Source organism: Dreissena polymorpha, chromosome 2, assembly GCF_020536995.1.
Source record: "Dreissena polymorpha isolate Duluth1 chromosome 2, UMN_Dpol_1.0, whole genome shotgun sequence".
Lineage (NCBI taxonomy): Eukaryota > Metazoa > Mollusca > Bivalvia > Myida > Dreissenidae > Dreissena > Dreissena polymorpha.
Window position 1 is genome coordinate 55389729 of NC_068356.1, and position 23067 is coordinate 55412795.

At 35.7% G+C, this 23067-nt stretch overlaps 1 protein-coding gene and 1 long non-coding RNA gene across 2 annotated transcripts in view; one reads left to right on the forward strand and one right to left on the reverse strand.

Moving 5' to 3' along the window:
• Positions 1-23067, forward strand: part of LOC127867116 (uncharacterized) — a 168808-nt gene that overhangs the window by 88260 nt on the left and 57481 nt on the right. The gene's annotated exons all lie outside the window — the stretch shown is intronic.
• Positions 13300-18814, reverse strand: LOC127867126 (uncharacterized). The gene is made up of 2 exons (XR_008043300.1): positions 14462-18814; positions 13300-14315 (listed from the first exon to the last, which is right to left on the reverse strand). It is a non-coding gene; the product is annotated as an uncharacterized LOC127867126 (long non-coding RNA).

Here is a 23067-nt window from a genome sequence, read left to right on the forward strand (position 1 = left end):
TTGCTGTTTAAATTTACTCAACTGCTAGTGTCGCTCTAGTCTGAAATATATAGAGATTAATGTGTTACTGCCTGTTATTTGTGTAACATATCAGATGAGGCTTAGAATAAAAAGACGGCGAGGATTGCTGTTTTCTGTGTATCATACCGCTACGTTCCTATTTAAAATGAAACGCAATTAAAACATGATGCAACGTTTCAGTTTTAGCCGCAATGAATATGATGTGCTAAATAATTATGAAATATGTTGTTTGCGGTTTTTGTTGTATTTGTTTTCTAAAATATATTAATTATTGGTATCAAGCTGTTTGTTTTTTGTAGAATCTAATTATATTGTACCGGAAAGGATAATTGTATTGTTGATCCCAAGTAATATGGTCTACACCCATTAAATAAATATATCAGACTTCGTTATATCAGGCATAAATTAATGTAGTAGTAGTATGATAAATTACGGAATATTATGACTGAAAAACAAAACTTTCTGAAAAATGCCTTTATTTAAATTGTGCAAATTAGCATTCCTAAACTTAAGTAATGGTTATATGTTAACATATATTTCGAACAACTTAAGTTCTAATAAATAACATATTAAAGAAAGTTAACTTACACGAATCCGTTATAAATATCAATACGAATCATTTGTATCAATTCAAACGGTGTATACACATAATCAAATTGTCTTGCTCATTTAAGAAATCAGCACAAAAGATTTGAAGAATACGTAGTAACTCGTATGGGTAATTTTATTGGAAATTCCAACAGCTCAAAATTGAAACGCGAATGCTCTGTTACATAATGGTATACAGTCGCAATCCAAACTTTTGATTACGCAGTATGGCCTGAATGCATATTGCGTGTGATGCAAGGAGCTGTCTCGTTACATGTAGCTCAATCGGTAGTGCAAGTTGTGTACAGCGGAATTTTTATCTTTGACATATGACGGTTCTCTAAATACTGATTTCACTCAGGAAACGGCCTCTAAATGGTTTCAATGAGATTAAGAAATTAAATGCATTTGACCCTGATAACTGATCCTCGGTATGGGAAAACCCAGGTTTGTCCAGAGTAAGGCCTATATAAATATATGTTAAACTTAACTATGCGGATATCTCTGGATTAAAGTAAGGCCTATATACATTAAGGTTGAACTGAACAATGCGGATATCTCTGGATCACAGTAAGGCCTATATACATATATGTTAAACTGAATTATGTGCAGATCTCTGGATCAGAGTAAGGCCTTCATAAATATATGTTACACTGAACTATGCTCAGATCTCTGGATCAGAGTAAGGTCTATATACATATAGGTTAAACTGAACTATGCGGAGATCTCTGGATCACAGTAAGGCCTATATACATATATGTTAAACTGAACTATGCGGAAATCTCTGGATTAGAGTAAGGTCTATATACATATATGTTAAACTGAATTATGCGGATATCTCTGGATCAGAGTAAGGCCTGTAAACATATAGATTAAACTGAACTATGCGGATATCTCTGGATCAGAGTAAGGCCTTTATACATATAGGATAAACTGAACTATGCGGAGATCTCTGGATCAGTGTAAGACGTATATACATATAGGTTAAACTGAACTATGCGGAGATCTCTGGATCAGAGTAAGGTTATATACATATAGATTAAACTGAACTATGCGGAGATCTCTGGATCAGAGTAAGGTTATACACATATAGGTTAAACTGTACTATGCGGAAATCTCTGGATCAGAGTATGGCCTATATACATATAGATTAAACTGAACTATGCGGAGATCTCTGGATCAGAGTAAGGCCTCTGTACATATAGGATAAACTGAATTATACGGAGATCTCTGGATTAAAAGCAACTCACAATAATCAGTCTACCTAACAAAGCAAGAGTCCCACGCTACAATAATACAGAAAGAATCCCGTGCTACAATACTACAGAAAAAGCCCAACTATACCATACTACATGAAAGCTCCCTGCGCTGTAGTACTAAATTGCGATTCCCGCCACAATGCTAAATAAAGAATCTCGCGCTATAGTACTATATATAAAGAGTCCCGCGCAACATTTCGATGGAAATAATTCGGCGCTGCAATACTATAGAAAACGAACGCTTCATACTTTAACTCTATATTAATAATCCCGTTATACAATTCTAAAGAAAGCATCCCGCGCTACAAGTCTTAAAATAGATCTTTACGCTACAAAACTACATAAATAGCTCCACGCTACAATACTTTAGAAAGAAAGAAGATGGACGTTACACTACTTCAGAGAGAATCCATCGCTACAATACTATAGAAAGAGCCCCGCGCTAAAATACTGTAGAATGATCCCCGCACTAGGATACTACAGAAAGGGCACTAAGCTACATCACTTTAGAACATACCCCGCGCCACAATACTACACAAAGAGCCCCGCAATTAAATAGTATAGAAAGATCCCCGCGCTGCAATATTATACAAATAGTCCCGCGCTACAATACTATACAAAGAGACCCGCACTAAAATATTATAGAAAGACCTCCGTGCTACAATACTATACAAAAATCATCGAGCTATAATACGATAGAAGAGTCCCACAATACAAAACTATAGCAAAAGCAGTGCGAGCAATATTATTGAAAGCGCCCCGCGCTACAATACTACATAAGGGGTACAAAACTTAATACCGCACACAGAGTCAGGTGTTACAATACAATGAAACAAACCGCGCGCTACAATATTATAGAAATAGCCGCTAACAACAATAATAAAGAAGGAGCCCCGCGTGACAATACATCACAAAGAACCCCGTGCTAAAATATTATAGAAAGAGTAGAGCCCTATAATCCTACAGAATGAGCCTTACGCAACAATACTGCAGAAAGAACCCACCATTACAAAACTGCAGAAAGAACCGCGCGCTATAATATAATCGAAATAGCACCGCGCTACAATTCTATAGAAATAGCCCCATGCTACAATACTATATAAATAACCACGCGCTTCAATATTATAAAAATAATCTCCACTTACTAATTATAGAAAGAGCCCCGAATTAAAAATAAAATTCATTTAATATCGGTGACTAGATCCATAAGAGAAGCCGTTTCTTAAAATGAGTACGGCTTATCGTTGAACGACAACACGCTTAAGTAAAACCAATCTTACAAAACATATGACTTTTGAAATATTGAACCTCTAGATAAATGCTTTCGTTTTATGGTGATACTTTATCACACTTTTCATCGAAGTTATCTCGCAAAACAAATACACTGTAACCACTACATTCACAAGTAAACATTCCTATCGGGTCGGGATTTATTTTATGTAGCGTTTTGTATAGTATGCAATTCATTATGTTTTAACCTTTTCCATACGTTAACGTTTAATAAATTGTTTACAGTCAAACACGAACAAGTTACTATATTTAAACTAAAACCTAATATCATCATAGTTTTATTACCGAAATATTCGAATCAACCATCGGGGCGTGGTTGCTATTGCGACTAGGATTACACAGAGGTTGAAACGTTAAAAAGACCGTATTTTACTTATATCTTACCTTTCTGTTATCGATAGGGGAAATAACCACTTGGACATGTTCGTCTTATTACGAAGTGTATAGTTTAAGTGAACTAATTGTGATATTATTATTAACTATTTTTCTCAAATTGTGTCATTTATGGTAAGGATTTATTATTTTCGCGTACGAATTCTACGTGAAACGCGAAGGTTATGCAAAAGTAAAAATATACCGCTGTTAAACTCATTGTTCATAGTTTGAAATCGAAAGTGACCTTTCATTTTAAAAGGAAAATATAAATGTTTGGTGTAATATAAGTCTATGTTTATTTTGTGTGTGCTCGGCTTACAAGTAATGCGATAGCTTTGTAAACTGTAATTAATTTATGCGATGGTGAGATGAAACACACCCATATTTGTAATGTCTGACATAGGAACGCATTTCTAAAAATAACAGTCTCTCTTTTCAAGGGGATTCCCCTCATGGGGTTGAACTTGTTTATTGAGAAGTATAAATGACTGATGCATCGTTCAAAATGCATGGCGGATTGCAGACTGATTGATGTTCAGGTATGCCCGAAGATGTGTTTGTTTTATAAGCCTGTGTTCCGAACTTAATATGTGTTTATGTGTGCGTGTGTATTTCAAATGTTGGTACGCCTATGATAACGCTAAAACTGTATATTGTATCTAAATGCTACATTGAGGAATGCAAAGATTTGACTGGATATATTGGGCTGTAATCAACCGCGATCGGTAAGGCTTATCCAGATTATATTAAGTATTATGTTCACAATTAACAAAATGACCTTATATATCCGAGGGCTAAAGGCACGTCAGCAATTTATAATTACATTATACTCTCTACAGTTTAGTTCTCTTGTTTACAACAGCGCAAGTTTAAATTAATATTAACATACTTTAAAGTATACGTTATACTCCAAAGTGAGAGTTTTGCAAATTGGACAAAAATACACTGTTCCATTTTTAAATGTTTTTTCCTGCAATGGAAGTTACGTATTTTACTTATCAAAAGCCATGGCACTTACTGTCCAATTCGGTATGAATTCCGTAAAACGTTTGGCAAATGTGTAATAACAAGTAAAATATATTTTTAATAAAATACCAAATTAAATCGGCAAGTTCATGGGTTGCGGAATGAAAATTCATGGCAACGAAGTTCAAGGATTGAAGAATAGAAATTCCACATAAAACAATTTATTACTTTCAGATAAATAATACTGCTTACCTTAAATATTATTATGGAAAAAGTCGGTCTAATTTTTACGGTCTTGTCGTTTAATTAAATTAATTATAAACAATCCATTAACTCAATAATCAGTATTTCCGATGTCCGATTGTATTATGCTTTGAATTCCAATTATCAATACAATTTCTTCAAGTACAAATATCACTGTATGGGCTTTCTACGTAGTTCGGTCGAGTTGATTATGTTGATTTACTCGACACTATCAAGTCTACATGGGTATTTTAAACAAACAATGATAAACACGGGTCCCGTATGGGATGTCCCGTGTCTATACGTAAACAACGCCGATTTCTACCGCTATTAGAAGTTAAGCGTCTCCAGACATACTGGTTCATTTACACGATTAATTTGGAATATATATATAATCAAACAATTATACATCTGATCAAAACGCATTTCCCGCTTGTCAAGTTTATGTTTTACTACATGCGAGCTAGAGGTATTAAATGGACACTTACATATATATTAACTGCTTAAATGCGTAATTGTCGTGCATATAGGTATTTGAACATTAACCCGCACAAGTAATAAACCATATTTGTGGTAATGACGATCTAATCAATTTCGTTGTGTAGCGGCAATGTCCTGATAGACTAACAATGTATGTGGGTCTTTAAAAATTATCTCGCGTACCGCATGGCAGGCTAATCCGTTAATGATGATACGTTTGAATCGGATGTAGTCACATATACTTAACATTGCGTAATCACCGTTATATGACTCCTGGTATACACATAATTGAAAAAGGTGTCTCACACATTGATCATCAATGTTCGCTGTGGTTAGTTAATCAGCCAAAGACCGGTAACGTCGATAAATATGTTTATTTTTCATTGATTGTGTGTGCAACGTGTTTTTGATATGGAATAAGAGACCTAACATCTCATCTCTGCTCGCGGTCGCGGTTATTTATGCTAGTGTCATTTAATCTGCCGATATTGCTTGAAAATGTACGTAATCATCGGTAAAATTACTTGTGTTGTTTGCTTCCATTAAGTGTCGTGAGCAGCAATCGAAAATCTCCAAGCGATATTTCATTGTGAAGTTGTATGCTTTCGATTTAAATTGCCCAGTATTAAGTCGGCTTTTTTATATTTCGTTTATGCGGTTAAACATTGATTTTAGGTGTTTATGATATGTGATTTATGTGAATTTCAACCCAAACTGGCGCAGATAAATGTGCTGGTATCTGAAGACACATGCCCTTGCATCGCGTTCTGTTTGTGGAAAGTGTTGTTGTACAGGGGCCCATGCGCGGCTACCATACACAACGAGTCAGTTTGCATTGATAAATATCGCTGAATAAACACTGAACTAGCGTCCAATAATTCAAGTTTACAGCTTAAATGTTGAAATCCAAGTTTTATGAGGCGTCTGTATGTGCCCTGTGTTAACTTTAACTTGAATCTCATGCGCACTGAGTCCTAAAAAGGTGTATTCCTGTTACGAGATTAACATATGTTTCCACGGTAAATGTTCATTGTAAAATAACATGGCACCGGCGAAAATAATGCGTTAATTTAACAACTTCCAAAATAAATTCAAAAGCAGCATAAATATATAACCGAGTTGATATCATTTTATATTCTCAGTACATGTTGAAAGTTTACTTATATTAATTCGGCATTTCACCGATAGCAAACTGACAGTATAACATGTATTCACGCATTTGATTGTTCAGATAACGTCCCTTTCGTTAAGCAAACTGCATGTTTGTAGACATTTACATCGTTTCTCGTGTTGTTTCAAAATGAAGTGTCAAACTAATTCTAAAAATAATTATTTATAATCCTTAACATTTATACTAAAAAGTATAAAATATCAAATGTTGCAGATGCTTTTTAAAATGTTTATTTTTTTATTGCGGAAAGAATTCTCTTATTATTTTGCAGGACGACATCTGAAAACTCTTGATACAGCTAGCTGCTTGGCGGTCCACATGTCATATCAGTACAAGTCACGTACGATACTCCAGTTTGCAAACATTCCGCGCCGGAGAACAACCTTACTGATTGGTCTCGGACACGGTATAATATTGAATGACATTGTAATAAGTAATCATAATGATATTATCGTTCAATATGTTATGAATTGAAATGTATTCTGATATTTTAGACATAAACATAACGAGATAGCAGGACAATGCATTACATACAACTCCATGTACTAATGTTATCTTTTGTTCATTGCAGCAGGTAAGTGCACATTATAAATAAATGTTCCCACTTCATCGATTGTATTATTTTACTAGTAGTTTAGTTTGTGGCTTCGAACACACACTTTAAGATCGCCGTGGCGTAGTGGATATGGTGTCTGTCTAGCGATCGGGAGGTCACGGGTTCGATCCTCACTGTGGGAGCGTTCTTTAGATCTCCCCCACAGACACCAAGGAAATGGACTCGATAGCGTTTCATATAAGCTTATGGCTTGTATTCAGTGGAATTGTTCACTTTTCGATAAAAGCAACAAACTTGGCACATTTGTAGATAAAAGTATTTTATTCAATTTTAGCTATAGACCCATCTCCAATTTTCAAGATGGCCGCCATTTTCAAGATGGCCCCCAAGATGGCCGCCAAAATTTAGGAAATTACTTGTTACTGCCATATTTGATTAAAATATTCTGTTTTTGGCATTGGAATTAGCTGTTTTATGTTATAAATTAAGTACAATATGTTTCTACAAGAAAAGAAAAAAGAATTAAATATTGCATATAAGTCAAAATGGCTTCCAAAATGGCCGCCTAAAGTACAAAAAGTAGGATCTCCTACTCAAATCTATGCAACGATAGATAACATATTTCAATCGAGCAATAATATCGCAATCTGAAATATTAATTATTATCGGTTGAGCGGAGTAGAGGAAAAATAGTTAATCAAGGACAACAAAAAAGGAGCAGCCCTGTAAAAAACTAGCTCCGTTAAAAAGAGCGACATTTTTGTGGACATTTCGTGGGGCCTACGGTATCGCTGATGCTATAGTTTTTAAGTCGCCCGTAAAACATTTGCACTTGAAGATATACTTTAAGTAAAATGGCTTTACGCTTAAAAATTGTCAAATCTTATTATTTTACAATAAACGGTAAAATATGTGTTGTCTTTCACTTTAAGAAACACAATATTTGTTTCGAACCCTTACGCCTTATGCGGCAAGCTTCAGAAGTGCGTGCGCATTCGCTAAGTCTGGTAAGGAAGTGTCGTTTCCGACCGATTATAATACCACGAAAGATTGCGTGACGTGACAGCGTTCTAGATTATAGGCGGGAAATATTCGAATGCATATTCAAAATTTGTATCTCTTTATTTTTTATAATTTCTTATTTATCAGCCGACATGTTTGACATAGTATAACTCAAACACATAAGCTCATAACACAATCATTACATTAAAGTCAGGTATATAATGATATATTCCGGTTGACATTGGTCAAAATAGGCATGTGTGCTCGTAGAGGACGAAAACTGGCAAATCCATCCATATGAAAGTGGGATCATACAATTAATCTAATAGTCGCTACATCGCAGAACATCGGACACGTTCGGATATCATTGCGTCAGCTTTTTTCTTATTTAATTTGCGGACAATCGAGCGTAGCTTGAAGCAGATAACCTTCGAGGAATGGACCAGCGTTAAAATATCTCATTATATTGAACTAACGCTTACGGGTAAAAATAACAATAAAGTTAAATAAAACTTAAAATAGTAAGTATAGTAAAGCGGATATTTTGTGTGTGACTATTTTGGACATTTAATGGTAATTTTTAACCATATTCCTCTGTAAGCAATACACTAAGTCTAAATCAATTTTCAGTTTCTGAACCAATTCTATAGTATATATATATATATATATATATATATATATATATATATATATATATATATATATATATATATATATATATACTCATACTGGGTTAACTATAGGGTCTGTGATATATTTCCGGAGTGTTGGGTACTTCCCTTTCCCATGCTAGTATCCAACTGAAAAATAGCGTGTTTTATGCGAATTACCTTCAACAACCTATATATAACTCGAAACTTAATATATCTAGTTATTTCTGCAGACAAATAACATATACATTTTTTTACTTTAAACCTCGTATCTGGGTCCCCATGACCCAATTATTTTTTTATATATGTATACTCTGTGATACTTGATACCGACATACCGGGTCCCTGAGAAAGTGTCACTTGAAATACGAAACATTGTTTGCTAAAAAATGAGTTGGCCTTGAGCATAGTTATATCTTGCGACACTCGCATTAGAATTGTGGTTAAGATCTTCTCGACCTCAAACTTTATATATTAAATCCTCACGATCAGATGTGTTTGTATTTGTGTGGCCTATGCATGAATCGCTCTGCATGGTTTCCTTGCATTATACATTTAATAACATTTTGAGTCGAATTCATTTTACAGAGGGAATGACACAATGGTGAACTAAATATGTGTTTAATGTTATTTTAATATTTTTTTGAATTTTTGCATTATTTGACTACGTATCGTGTTATTTTCTCCTGTTGCGTGATTTTGTAGTCGCCGGAACTTTTAAAAGCACAATGTCCTTGGTTAAACAATTGAGATAATGTAGGATAGAATCATCCTTGTAGAAATCATTGAATTATATAACAGTGGTGTCCGTGTGATGCAAGCAGCTATAATGAAACAGTTGTCGCTATAACAGTTTCATTGCAAAGATACGTAAAGGTAAAACAGTTGCGGATCGTTAATGGTAAATAGATATGACAACCAAAAACAAAACATTTATAGGATTATTAAATTGAAATGAAAAATAGAAGTCAAACGAATATTTAAACGTTATAACAATATGTATTTACTTATTGTGTTTAAACCTGACGTGATGTCACCCTGGCGTGACACGAGTATAAATGTTTTTTATGATAGCTTCGAAAAGGATTTCAAAGATAATGAATAAAACACGCAGCGATTCCTAGTACAAGAAGAGTACCGCTATTAAGACCACATTGAACACTGTAAATTGCAATTTTTCAAGATTGCATGGTCCCAAAGTATTGAATAAAGAACAAAATACCCTGTTAATTATGAAGTCCGACATGCTATTAAGACCAAGCTGAAAGTAGCGGAACTTTACTGTAGTTTTATGTGCCTTCGTGGAAAATGATCCAGTCATCGATATTCGGTCCACTTCCTCATGTCCAACAGAAAGATATTCATTTCGTGCTTTGAACTATTCTGAAGATTTTAGTCATAGTTATGTCATAAATATCGAATAGGGACTTGTAAAACCAGTTCTTTAACTTGCATTATTGCTTCGCAAGAATGGACCTGTAAAAATGCTTTCAAATTAGTTAAAAGGAAGGTATTTTGAAAAAAAATCTGATTTTGTCTTATAAACACAAAAAAACAACATTGAATGTGATACATAACCCATCACAGTATCCAATAACAGACGGACGAAAAGATTTGAGTATAGCCTATACCACTTGCGACTGGGTATAATACATAAGAACCTCCAATAACTAAAGGCAGTGGCTAGTCGTACAGTCCCGTACGGCTAGACAAGAGGCTAACCGTACGGCCCCGTACGGCTAGACAATAGGCTAGCCTTACGGCGCTGTACGTATTATAGCCTTTCCTATTGAGATTGTCTAGCCGTACGGCTTATAAAGTATAGAATTGTCATTTAGTGCTGTTAATCAGTAATATGCAGCAAAGACAAATAAGCGCCCGAGCCGATTGTGACGAAGATATTTCGTACATATTTTCCTAAAATAAGGCTAGTATTCCACCAATCCGCATCCGCATCCGTATCCGCGTCAGTATCCGCAAAATCGTTATACGGACGCTATATTCCATTTATCCGCAAACGGATGCGGACGAGATACGGACGGCATTTAGCACGATGAGAGTAGCTGTCATCTAAAAAATAAACTGAAAATCTATCGAATTCGTGAAAAAATACCCGGAATTATACAACCAACGCAGTTCTGCATATCGTGACTCTGATTATACTTTAAAGTTTAAATGTATGGAAAATCATAGCCAAGGCACTAAAAGAAGATGTTTCAGGTATTTACCATTTGTATCCTTTTACGGACAGAACGATGATTTGTACCTTATATCTACTTAAATTCACGCTTAGCAGCTTGTCCTTCATTATAATTATCTCAATAATTATAATTTTTAGTTTTATCCATATACAAAAATAAAGATACGTTCGACGTATGCGGATAAATGGAATATAGCGTCCGTATATTTTGCGGATACGGATACATTTACAGATAGATGGAATAGTAGCCCAAGAATGCTCACTTGAGCGTTCTATTGCGGACGCCTATTCGCGTGCGGATACGGATGAATGGAATAAGTGCAGTGCATTTCTACTTGTTTTATTTTTTGCGGATGCGGATATGCGGTTGCGGACAGATGGAATAGTAGCCTATAACTGAAGCATTCGTATTTTTAGTTAGTGTTCGTGTGGCGAATAAATGGTTGCAGGAATTTATCAAAGCGCTGACGTCACTGTAGGTGTTCGTTGTTGTATAAGTTTAGACGCAACTCAGTTTAAAAAATTATGTTATAGCTTTTTATATTGCAAGTTTTGAATGGACACAATCCATTCAAAATTATAAAGAGTGTGTCTTAAAGCACAGGTTCAGATGTTTTTTTTTTAAATCATTAATAAAAAATAAATTTTTAGCTTCGTTTTGGGAAAACAGGGCTAAATGCTTATGCATAAATTGTCATCCCAGTACAAGAGACCCTTTAAACATTATAAAATAAGACATGTCGTCCTTGTTTAGCGTGTTTGCATTGCACAAGCTTATCAGTATGCACAGGCTTATCTTATTTGACATGCATTAAGCCCTGTTTTCTCTGAAAGCAGCCAGTATGTGCAGATTTTCAATGATAAACACTAGACTGGCCAATATCGTCTTACAAGCTGTTAAACTCTATTACTCATATACACCAACTGCAGTGCACCAGTGAGTTGTGGACTATAAACAGGCAAATGTGGTGGTTATCTTTCCTAGCAGACGCTAGTAGAATGTGTAGTCTGCTGCAACGGACAGTGGTTGTCTTTCCATGTCATAGTTAAAGGGATCTTTTCACGGTTTGGTAAATTGACAAAATTGAAAATAGTTGTTTCAGATTCGCAAATTTTCGTTTTAGTTATGATATTTGTGAGGAATCAGTATTACTGAACATTAACCATGGTCTAATATAGCCATTATATGCATCTTTTCACGATTTAAAAACCTAAAAATTATAGAGCGTTGCAACGCGAAACGATTGAATAATTTGGAGAGTTCTGTTGTTATCGTTTAAATTTGTGAAACTACGAAGATTGCTTATATCAGGTATAGAATACACCTCTCATGTATGCTTGGCAGGATAGCTCATTAGGCTAAAGCGTTTTTTACTCCAGGATTCCGGGGGTCACTGGTTCGAGCCCTTGTACGGGCTACTTTTTTCCATTTTTAAATTTTATTTTTGATTTTTTTTCTGGAGCGTTAAAAATCCAATGTTTACATTCATCAATATAAAGCATCTAATGACAAACTTCAAAACATGTCAAATCTGTGAAAAGGCCCCTTTAAGGCTTCTACGCACATACCGATTTGCAAAAACATTAGCGTTAGCTGACGCTCACACTAAAAATGAACCGTTAAACTAAATTTAGATTCACATCGTACATGCACGATTTACATGCTGGCGAATTCGACTGTACATACATTTTCGATTTCAGAATTTAATATCTGGCTTATTTTGCATATATCGACACATGTTCTTCTTAACTTTTATTTAAGTTTATGTTCAAATATATGTTTAATAAGTTGTTTTTTTTTATACACATTTTATGTAAATTAATAAATATTTGAAAAAATCGTATAATCTCGCTTTAAAAATTCGTCATCTTTCACGGCTTCCTTTCATGTCATACGGTTGCTTATTTGATTCATTAATTAGTCGACGTTCCTAAGGCGTGAAAAACCTGTATTAAAGAGTTGCGGCATCGATATTTTGAAATTTAATGACGACAGCCGTCAAAGTTACGTTCTAGAAATTGACTTACACACACATAATTTAAATCGGTTTCTAATTTGATTCTTTAATAAGACGACTTTCCTATGTAAGGAGTGAAAACTGTTTTAATTAGTTGCGGCATCGATATTATGAAATTCAATGACGGCCAAGGTACTTCTCAGAAATGGAGTCACACAAATAATTTAATTGTCGTTCAGACAATGGATAAATATATGGTTTCATACAGGCAATTTATCAGTTCACTGAAAATGGTTGTCTTTAACTTAGACAATATCCATAGGAAAGGCTATACGTACAGAGCCGTACGGCAAACCTATTGTCTACCCGTACGGGGCCGTGCGGCTAGCCTCTTGTCTAGCCGTACGACTAGCCACTGTAAAATGTATAGTTATTTCATTTTCATTTTACAAATGTCTTTAAAAATATATTTAAATTTTCTCTATCATGGAAGTGTCATTTATTCATACAACACATGACAAATTATAACAACAATATATGTTAAAATTATCTGACCCTTGTCAGACGTTTTATTATGAAACTAATAAATGATATGCATGATTGTCAGATTGTGAAATGCTCAATTCAAGTATTATATAAGAGATAAATGGTGACGGACCCATGACAAACAAATAATTGGAGATAGTAGTAACAATCCATCATAAGTTGCAGTACGAACTAAATGATTATCATGAAAATAAAAACTGATTTAACAAGCAAATTCGTTGAATTGATATCCCCCGCCATTATACTTCTGGATACAAGTTATGGCTCTGGACACACAAAAAAAGCATTTTTTTTCAAATACAAAGGGTCATAACTCCGCTATTAATCAAGGATGTACAATGCCATTTGGCGTGCATCATCCTCTTATCCATATATATATACTCGTACCAAGTTTCAATGAAATCTGCTAAAGCACTTCCAAGATATGGTTCCGGACACAAAAGTGCCGGACGGACAGACGGAAAGACGGACAATGCCAAATTAATATCCCTCCGCTGTTGGCGGGGGATCACAAAAATTAAGCAAAATTAATTACATACACAACAAGATGCGTTTGTGAAACCCAATGCCCCGTATATAACGTTTGACCTTGAAGGATGACCTTGACCCTTCACCACTCAAAATGTGCAGCTCCATGAGATACACATGCATGTCAAATATAAAATTGCTAGCTTCAATATTGCAGAAGTAACATAACATGAGCAATTTTGACCCATATATTTGACCTTGAAGGATGACCTTGACCTTTCACCACTCAAAATGTGCAGCTCTATGAGATACATATGCATGCCAAATATCAAGTTGCTATCTTCAATAGTGCAAACGTATTCATAAAATAAGCGATTTGGGCCACATATATTTAACCTCTGACCTTGAAGGATGACTTTGACCTTTCAACACTCAAAATTTGCAGCTCCATGAGATACACATGCATGCCAAATTTCAAGTTGCTATCTTCAATATTGCAAAAGTATTAATAAAATAAGCGATTTGGGCCACATATATTTGACCTCTGACCTTGAAGGATGACCTTGACCTTTCACCACTCAAAATGTGCAGCTCAATGAGATACACATGCTTGGCAAATATCAAGTTGCTATCTTCAATATTGCAAAAGAATTCATAAAATGAGCGATTTTGGCCACATATATTTGACCTCTGACCTTGAAGGATGACCTTGACCTTTCACCAATGATAATGTGCAGCTTCAGGAGATGCATTTGCATGCCAAATATCAAGTTGCTACTTTCAATATTGCAAAATGTTAAAGTTGGCATAAACAGACCAACCAACCAATCAACAGACCGACAGAGCAAAAACAACATGTCCCCCACTACTATAGTGGGGGACATAAAAATAGACTGATCCTACAAGCAAACCCCATATTTACACAGAACAATGTCTGAATTGACATAAATTTGGACAAAAAACATGCATTTTCCTGGATTTGAAGCACAGACCTTTTGATTGCAAACAACAGTCTTACTTACTAAGACATTTCTGAAAATTACACGTTGCCAGCAAAGTACATTTTTAAATCAGATATGCAATGTCATGTCCTTACCAAATTGTACTAGAGCTGTTTTCACTTCGAGTTTGCAAACAGCCTTAAAATATAAACTAAACACTAGAAAAGAATCTTTAACAAGGGCTGTTTGTAAAACAAGCATGCCCCCCATATGGGCTGTCCGTTGTAGTGGCAGCCATTGTGTGAATACGTTTTTTGTCACTGTGACCTTGACCTTTGACCTAGTGACCTGAAAATCAATAGGGGTCATCTGTGAGTCACGATCAATGTACCTATGAAGTGTCATGATCCTAGGCAAAAGCGTTCTTGAGTTATCATCCGAAAATCATTTTACTATTTCGGGTCACCGTGACCTTGACCTTGTGACCTCAAAATCAATAAGGGTCATCTGTGAGTCATGATCAATCTACCTGTGAAGTTTCATGATCCTAGGCATATGCGTTCTTGAGTTATCATCTGAAAACCATTTTACTATTTCGGGTCACCGTGACCTTGACCTTTGACCTAGTGACCTCAAAATCAATAGGGGTCATCTGCAAGTCATGATCAATCTAGCCATGAAGTTTCATGATCCTAGGCGTATGAATTTTTGAGTTATCATCCGGAAACCATTTTACTATTTTGGGTCACCGTGACCTTGACCTTTGACCTCAAAATCAATAGGGATCATCTGCGAGTCATGATCAATGTACCTATGGAGTTTCATGATCCTAGGCCCAAGCGTTCTTGAGTTATCGTCTGACAACCACCTGGTGGACGGACCGACAAACTGACATACCGACAGACCGACCGACATGAGCAAAGCAATATACCCCCTCTTCTTCGAAGGGGGGTATAATGAGATAAAAGTGCACTTACAAAATCAAAGTCTTTCATTTTGAAAACCAATAGACAGAATTATAACATATAAAAAGTATACAATCTTCAGTACACTGATCAACAAATTAAAACATTTTAAATCATACAATTTGCATAAAATTCAAAGCTTGATATCTCAAAAACTTATCCACAATATTGAAAGATATTAAGAATCTTACAATCTGCATCATAACTAAAGCTCAATATCTTATAAAACTGATTGACTAAACTGCAACATTTTACAAATTATTTAATCTACAAAAAATGAAAAACTTCATATTTCAAAATTCAACCGACAGCATTGACACATATTTAGAATCATACAAAGTTAAAGCTTCAAATGTCAACTTGAAATGAGTCCAAAGTACACGGACTTTAGTGAAACACTGGTAAGGGACTAAAAAGGCAGTTAACAACAAGAGCTGTGTTCGTAAAACACAATCCCCTTACTGCGCCGCTTTGAAGCCATATATTCGACCTATGACATTGAATTATGACCTTGACCTTTCACCACTCAAAATGTGCAGCTCCATGAGATACACATGCTTGCCAAATATGAAGTTGCTATCTTCAATATTGCAAAAGTATTCATAAAATGAGCGATTTTGGCCACATATATTTGACCTCTGACCTTGACCTTTCAGAAAATTAAAATGTGCAGCTCTATGAGATACATATGCATGCCAAATATCAAGTTGCTATCTTCAATATTGCAAAAGTTATTGCAAATGTTAAAGTTGGCGTAAACAGATCAACCAACCAACCAACAGACAGGACAAAAACAATATGTCCCCCACTACTATAGTGAGGGACATAAAAATAGACTGAACCTTCAAGCAAACCCCAAATTTACATAGAACAATGTCTGAATCGCCATAAATTTGGACAAAAAACATGCATTACCCTGTATTTGAAGCACAGACCTTTTGATTGCAAACAACAGTCTTACTAAGACATTTCAGAAAATTACACGTTGCCAGCAAAGTACATTTTAAAATCAGATATGCAATGTCATGTCCTTACCAAATTGTAATAGAACTGTTTTCACTTCGAGTTTGCAAACAGCCTTAAAATATAAACTAAACACTAGAAAAGAATCTTTCAGGAGATAAAAGTGCACTTACAAAATCAAAGTCTTTCATTTTGAAAACCAATAGACAGAATTAAAACATAAAAATTATGCAATCTTCATTACACTGATCAACACCATTAAAACATTTTAAAATCATACAATTTGCATAAAACTCAAAGCTTGATATCTCAAAAACTTATCCACAATATTGAAAGATATTAAGAATCTTACAATCTGCATCATAACTAAAGCTCAATATCTTATAAAACTGATTGACGAAACTGCAACATTTTACAAATTATTTAATCTACAAAAAATGTAAAACTTCATATTTCAAAATTCAACTGACAGCATTGACACATATTTAGAATCATACAAAGTTAAAGCTTCAAATGTCAACGTGAAAAACACATCCAAGATATCATTTAAACTAATATACTGACAAAGTTTCAAGAAGATTCATAAGTCCATATAAGGAAAAATGCCCCGCCCACTGGTGGCCATGTTTTTCTTAGCAACTGGAACCAATTTCAAACTTGTCCAAATATCATTGGGACAAATCTTCTGACAAAGTGTCATGATGATCGTACAATAAATATGGCTTCTAGAGTTTTAACAGGGTTTTACTTTAGCCATATAAGGAAAAAATACCACGCCCCCTTAGTGGCCATGTTTTTCCACCAACTAGAACCATTTTTGAACTCATCCAAGATATCATTAGGACAAATCATCTGACCAAGTTTCATAATAATCGGAAAATAAATGTGGCCTACAGAGTGTTTACAATGTTTTAGTAAAGCATGATACATAACCATATTAGGAAAAATGCCCCGCCCCCTGGTGGCCATGTTTTTTAAGCAAACGAAACTATTTTGAACTAATCCAAGATATCATTAGGACAAATCTTCTGACCAAGTTTCATGAAGATAAGAAAATAAATGTGGCCTATAGAGTGTTAACAAAGTTTTACTATAGCCATATAAGGTAAAATGCCCCACCCCCTGGCGGACATGTTTTTCAACCAACCAGCATCATTTTTAACTTGTCTACGATATTTTTTGGGATGAATATTCTGACCAAGTTTCATGAAGATCGGAAAATAAATGTGGCCTCAAGAGTGTTAACAAGATTTTACTATAGCCATATATAGCCATATAAGGAAAAATGCCCCGCCCTTTGGCAGCCATGTTTTTCAAGCAAACGTAACCATTTTCAGCTCGTCTAAGATATCATTGAGACCAAACTTCTGACCAAATTTCATGAAGAATGGACAATAAATGTGGCCTCTAGAGTGTTAGCAATGTTTAACTAAAGACATAAGGAAAACTCCCCCGCCCCTTGGCGGCCATGTTTTTTCACTGATCTGGACCATTTTCAAACTCGTCCAAAATATAAATAAAACCAATGTTTTGACCAAGTTTCATGATGATTAGGCAAACATTTTGACTTCTAAAGTGTTCACAAGGTTTCTCTATAGCCATATAAGGAAAACTGCCCCGCCCCTGGCGGCCATGTTTTTCAACGGACCGGAACCAATTTTTAACTAAACCAAAATATCATTTAGACAAACATTTTGACAAAGTTACATGAAGATTGGACTTCTACAGTGTTCACAAGTTTTTTTGTTGTTTTTTTGACCTAGTGACCTAATTTTTGACCCAGCATGACCCAGTTTCGAACTCAGTCGAGGTATCAATGTGACAAATGTTCTGCAAAATTTCATGAAGATCAGACAATAAATGTGGCATCTAGAGTGTTCACAAGGCAAAATGTTGACGACATACAACGCACAACGGACAAAAGGCAATCACAAAAGCTCACCATGAGCATGTTGCACTCAGGTGAGCTCAAAAGTTATGGCCAATTTTAAAGTTTCAGACGGACGGACAGAAGCAATATATTTAACATTTAACCTTGAAGGATTACCTTGACCTTCACTTTTCACCACTCAATATGTGCAGCTTCACAAGATGCACATGCATGCCAACTGGAGCTTTGTCACAGACGTGACATATACCCCCCACATAACGCATTGACACAGACTATTTTGTATGCTGTCTTCACAAAACAAGATAATACAATTTATGGCGATTTTTTAAGAATCATTATGCCATTATCATTTATAGCCATTTTTACCTTGAACTCTTGAATTGTTTCACATGACAAGCCTTCCAATGACTTTGAACAAAATTGATGTACAGAGTCATTTTAAAAATCTTACAATGAATGACATATTTATGGCCCAGACAAGATAATTTATTGCCATTTTTGACCTTTGAACTAAAACTACAAACTTTGAGTTGAAGATATCGACGTAATTCTTTCGCGCGACACACTGTCAAATGATGGTGAACAAAAGAGCCAACGATTTTAAAATCGCACAATAAACAACATAGTTATTGCCCAGACAAGCTCAATTATGGCCATTTTTACCTTTAAACTCAAATTGTGCCCTTGTTCTTGGAAATATCGACGTAATTCTTCGCCCGACACACTGTTCAATGATGGTGAACAATGTGCAAATGATTTTAAAATCTCACAATAAAAAACAAAGCTATGGCCCGGACAAGCATTTGACCTTTGAACTCCCAAGTGTGACCTTGACCTTTGAGATATTGACGTAATTTCTTTTAACGCGACACACCGTTCCATGATGGTGAACAAATGTACCGAGTCATTTAAAAATGTAACGATAAATAACATAGCTATGGTCCGTAACAAACTTACAGTTTAAAACATACTAAGTGACCCCATGACCTAGTTTTTGACCTGGCATGACCCATATTCAAACTTGATCTAAGACATTATCTACATACAACTACTGACCAAGTTTGGGTGAAGATCGGATGAAATATCGGGACAGACCGACAAACGTGACTCCTATATAGCCCCCATTACCAATTGTAATAGGGGTATAATATCAAGTTGCTATGTTCAATATTGAAAAAGTTATGGCCATATAAGTTTTCGGCCAGATGGACAGACTGACTGACTGACGGACAGTTCAACTGCTATATGCCACCCTACCAGGGGCATAAACATATTCCACAGTTCAACAATTCTTTTTCCATTTTTGTGTTTCCATAATAATGTTATGGACCCTTGCCCTTATCTGGGCCACTGTTCTTCCGGTAAGTATTTTTAGGGACCCCATTATTTTTGAGCCAGATGGCATTTTTTTTTCTCTTAATTCATCTCTAAAAAAGTTCATGAAACATATGTTCTCTTCGCTGGCCCACTTTCGTTTCATTCCTTTCTTGTCCCTGTCCCTAAAACAAGAATAGATATAAAAATAAAATAGCAATGAGTATCATGTCAGTGTTTTTTCAGTTTTGGGGAAAAGGGGTCGGGTCCCCTGAGAGGGGGATAATTCACGTGTAAAAGGGAAATTTCAATGCTAAGCAAGTACATACAAAATCAAGTTGTAACACCATAATTCACCATACACAGAGAGAAAAACATTATTCCAACTTTTTTGTCATCAACATGTTATGTTTATGTTCAAAGATCAACATTTTTTGGCTTTCTGTGAATTATTTAAACGAGGTATTGATTAAAATTGAACTACACTTCCAAGAGGGGAAATTTTCAAATATTTTTGGGAAAATATACACTCTAAGCAGCAAACTCATTTGTTCAGTGACTGTAAGCCCTTTATTTTGTTGACTTTTCTACTGAATTGATCCTTGCAACACAAGTATCAACATAAGTCAGTGTTCTGCCGTGGATGCGCCTTGTGTTATTGTCGCAAAAAACAATATTTGTCCCCACCCGTTTTCTGTATATGGGTCCCGCGGGCGCACATGAATTAGAAATAAAAACTAATCGATTCAATTTGTAAGTCGGTAAAGTAATCGAGTGAATGTGTAACCAGAACAAACTATTTCATTGGACATGACGTCATTTCGCAGCCAATGGTTAATTTATTTAATATTAACACTCTATTTCATTGGTAAGTTGAGATTATAACAACCAATCAGATATCAAGGAAATTTCCGAACCTATCAAAATGGCTTAAAGTGACAGGCCAAAGAAACAAAATCCATTTTTTTTTTTCCTCCGGCAAGTAAAATTAGAAAATATGACAATAATATTAACAACCCAACAGAGTCTTCCAAGTCCCAACATCGTTTAGCAATTACGAAAAAAGTCTGCCCCTAAACGTACATTCCAAGAAAATTGGCTTCAAAAATGTCCTTGGTCACTGTTTGACAACAACAAAATGACATGCAGATTGTGCATAAAGCAAAAAGAAAACGCCTTTACTATCGGTATTTCTAATTATCGAACAAGTACTTTGACATGCGGAGTCCAATGACCATAAATTTTTTCAAAGTTTTGTAAATATGTTGACAACTGTTTGACAGTGTTAAAAAGTTTTTTGAATGTTCCAGTTTTAATAACAATGTTACAACCTGACTGTAAGAAGTTTAAGCACGTTTAAAAGTTCAAGTTAAAGGTTATTAGTTTCCACACATTTAATTCTGCTACAAAAATATTTCTGTGTCCCCATATTTTTTCTTTTTGTCCCCACTTTTGTAATCCTAAAGGGTCCCCAACAGTAAAATTTCACAGCAGAACACTGCAAGTGATACAATGATTGAATATTGTAGAGCAAGGTTTTCCTGATAAAAATGCACAAAACCTGAACATGTTAGGAGGTAAAATGAACTAACTGAAACTGTTTTAACACCAGTTTAAACCAATTTTTCACACATATAAGAACTGACAGTTCGCAGAACTATCATTTCTTGGAAAACAAGTACTAAACATTAACTTTCATAGCAAACTGCCTACTTTGTACTTTACAAGGACTTTTACAAGCACATTGTTGTAACCCTGTAGATCACAGAGGAGGTCGTCTAGAGCATCACACTTGACTTGGACTACTCATTTACTTTAATACAGTCATGACATAAGACTCTGTCACATAATGATAGAAAATGCAGAGAACCCGTCTTCAATTTAGTTCATACCTTGAGGATTTGGCTGCCTCATTTCATCATGGGTCAGACTGGCTGGCCCTTCACTGGCAGCAGTTGACATGGACTCTGAGAACCAAAGTGAAACCTGTAGATTGCATATGATCAGCACAGTCAACACTGGCATGTTGTATCATGAGAGGCTCTGACTCCTGTACAGATTCTAGACTGTGGGTGTCTTCAACAGTTGCCTCAATGACTGTAAACATATAATGTCAACAGTGGGGTCTTGTATGTCTATTATCCATTGGTGGATCTTGCTGAAATCTATAGAAAACATGCATGCCCCCCATATGGGCTGTCCGTTGTAGTGGCAGCCATTGTGTGAATACGTTTTTTTGTCACTGTGACCTTGACCTTTGACCTAGTGACCTGATAATCAATAGGGGTCATCTGCAAGTCACGATCAATGTACCTATGAAGTGTCATGATCCTAGGCAAAAGCGTTCTTGAGTTATCATCGGAAAATCATTTTACTATTTCGGGTCACCGTGACCTTGACCTTTTGACCTCAAAATCAATAGGGGTCATCTGCAAGTCATGATCAATGTACCTATGATGTTTCATGATCCTAGGCCCAAGCGTTCTTGAGTAATCGTATGACAACCACCTGGTGGACAGACGGACGATCGACATGAGCAAAGCAATATCCCCCCTCTTCTTCGAAGGGTGGCATAAATATATATTGGCTTGGACAACAGAAAATTGTACTAGAATATATAGTCTACAGTTGGGTCATGTCTTTATCATCAATAGATGGGCCTTTATTATATGACAACAGAAATACCATGGTCAGACTGGCTGGCTCTTCACTTGGCTCCCTCCTATCATGGGTCAGACTGGCTGGCTCTTCACTTGGCTCCCTCCTATCATGGTCAGACTGCCTGGCTCTTCACTGTCAGCAGTTGAACATGGACTCTGAAAGAACCAAAGTGAAACCTGTAGATTGCATATGATCAGCACATTCAACACTGGCATGTTGTATCATGAGAGGCTCTCGACTCCTGTATAGATTCTAGACTGTGGGTGTCTTCAACAGTTGCCTCAATGCCTGTAACATATAATGTCAACAGTGGGGGTCTTGTATGTCTATTATCCATTGGTGGGTGCTGAAATCTATAGAAACCACAATATGAACAATGGCAATGCCCGCCCCCCATATTGGCTGTCCGTTGTAGTGGCAGCCGTTGTGAGTGAATACATTTTTATTGTCACTGTGACTTGACCTTTGACCTAGTGACCTGAAATCACTAGGGGTCATCTGCAGTTACGATCGATTTACGTATGAAGTTCATGATCCTAGGCAAAGCGTTCTTGAGTTA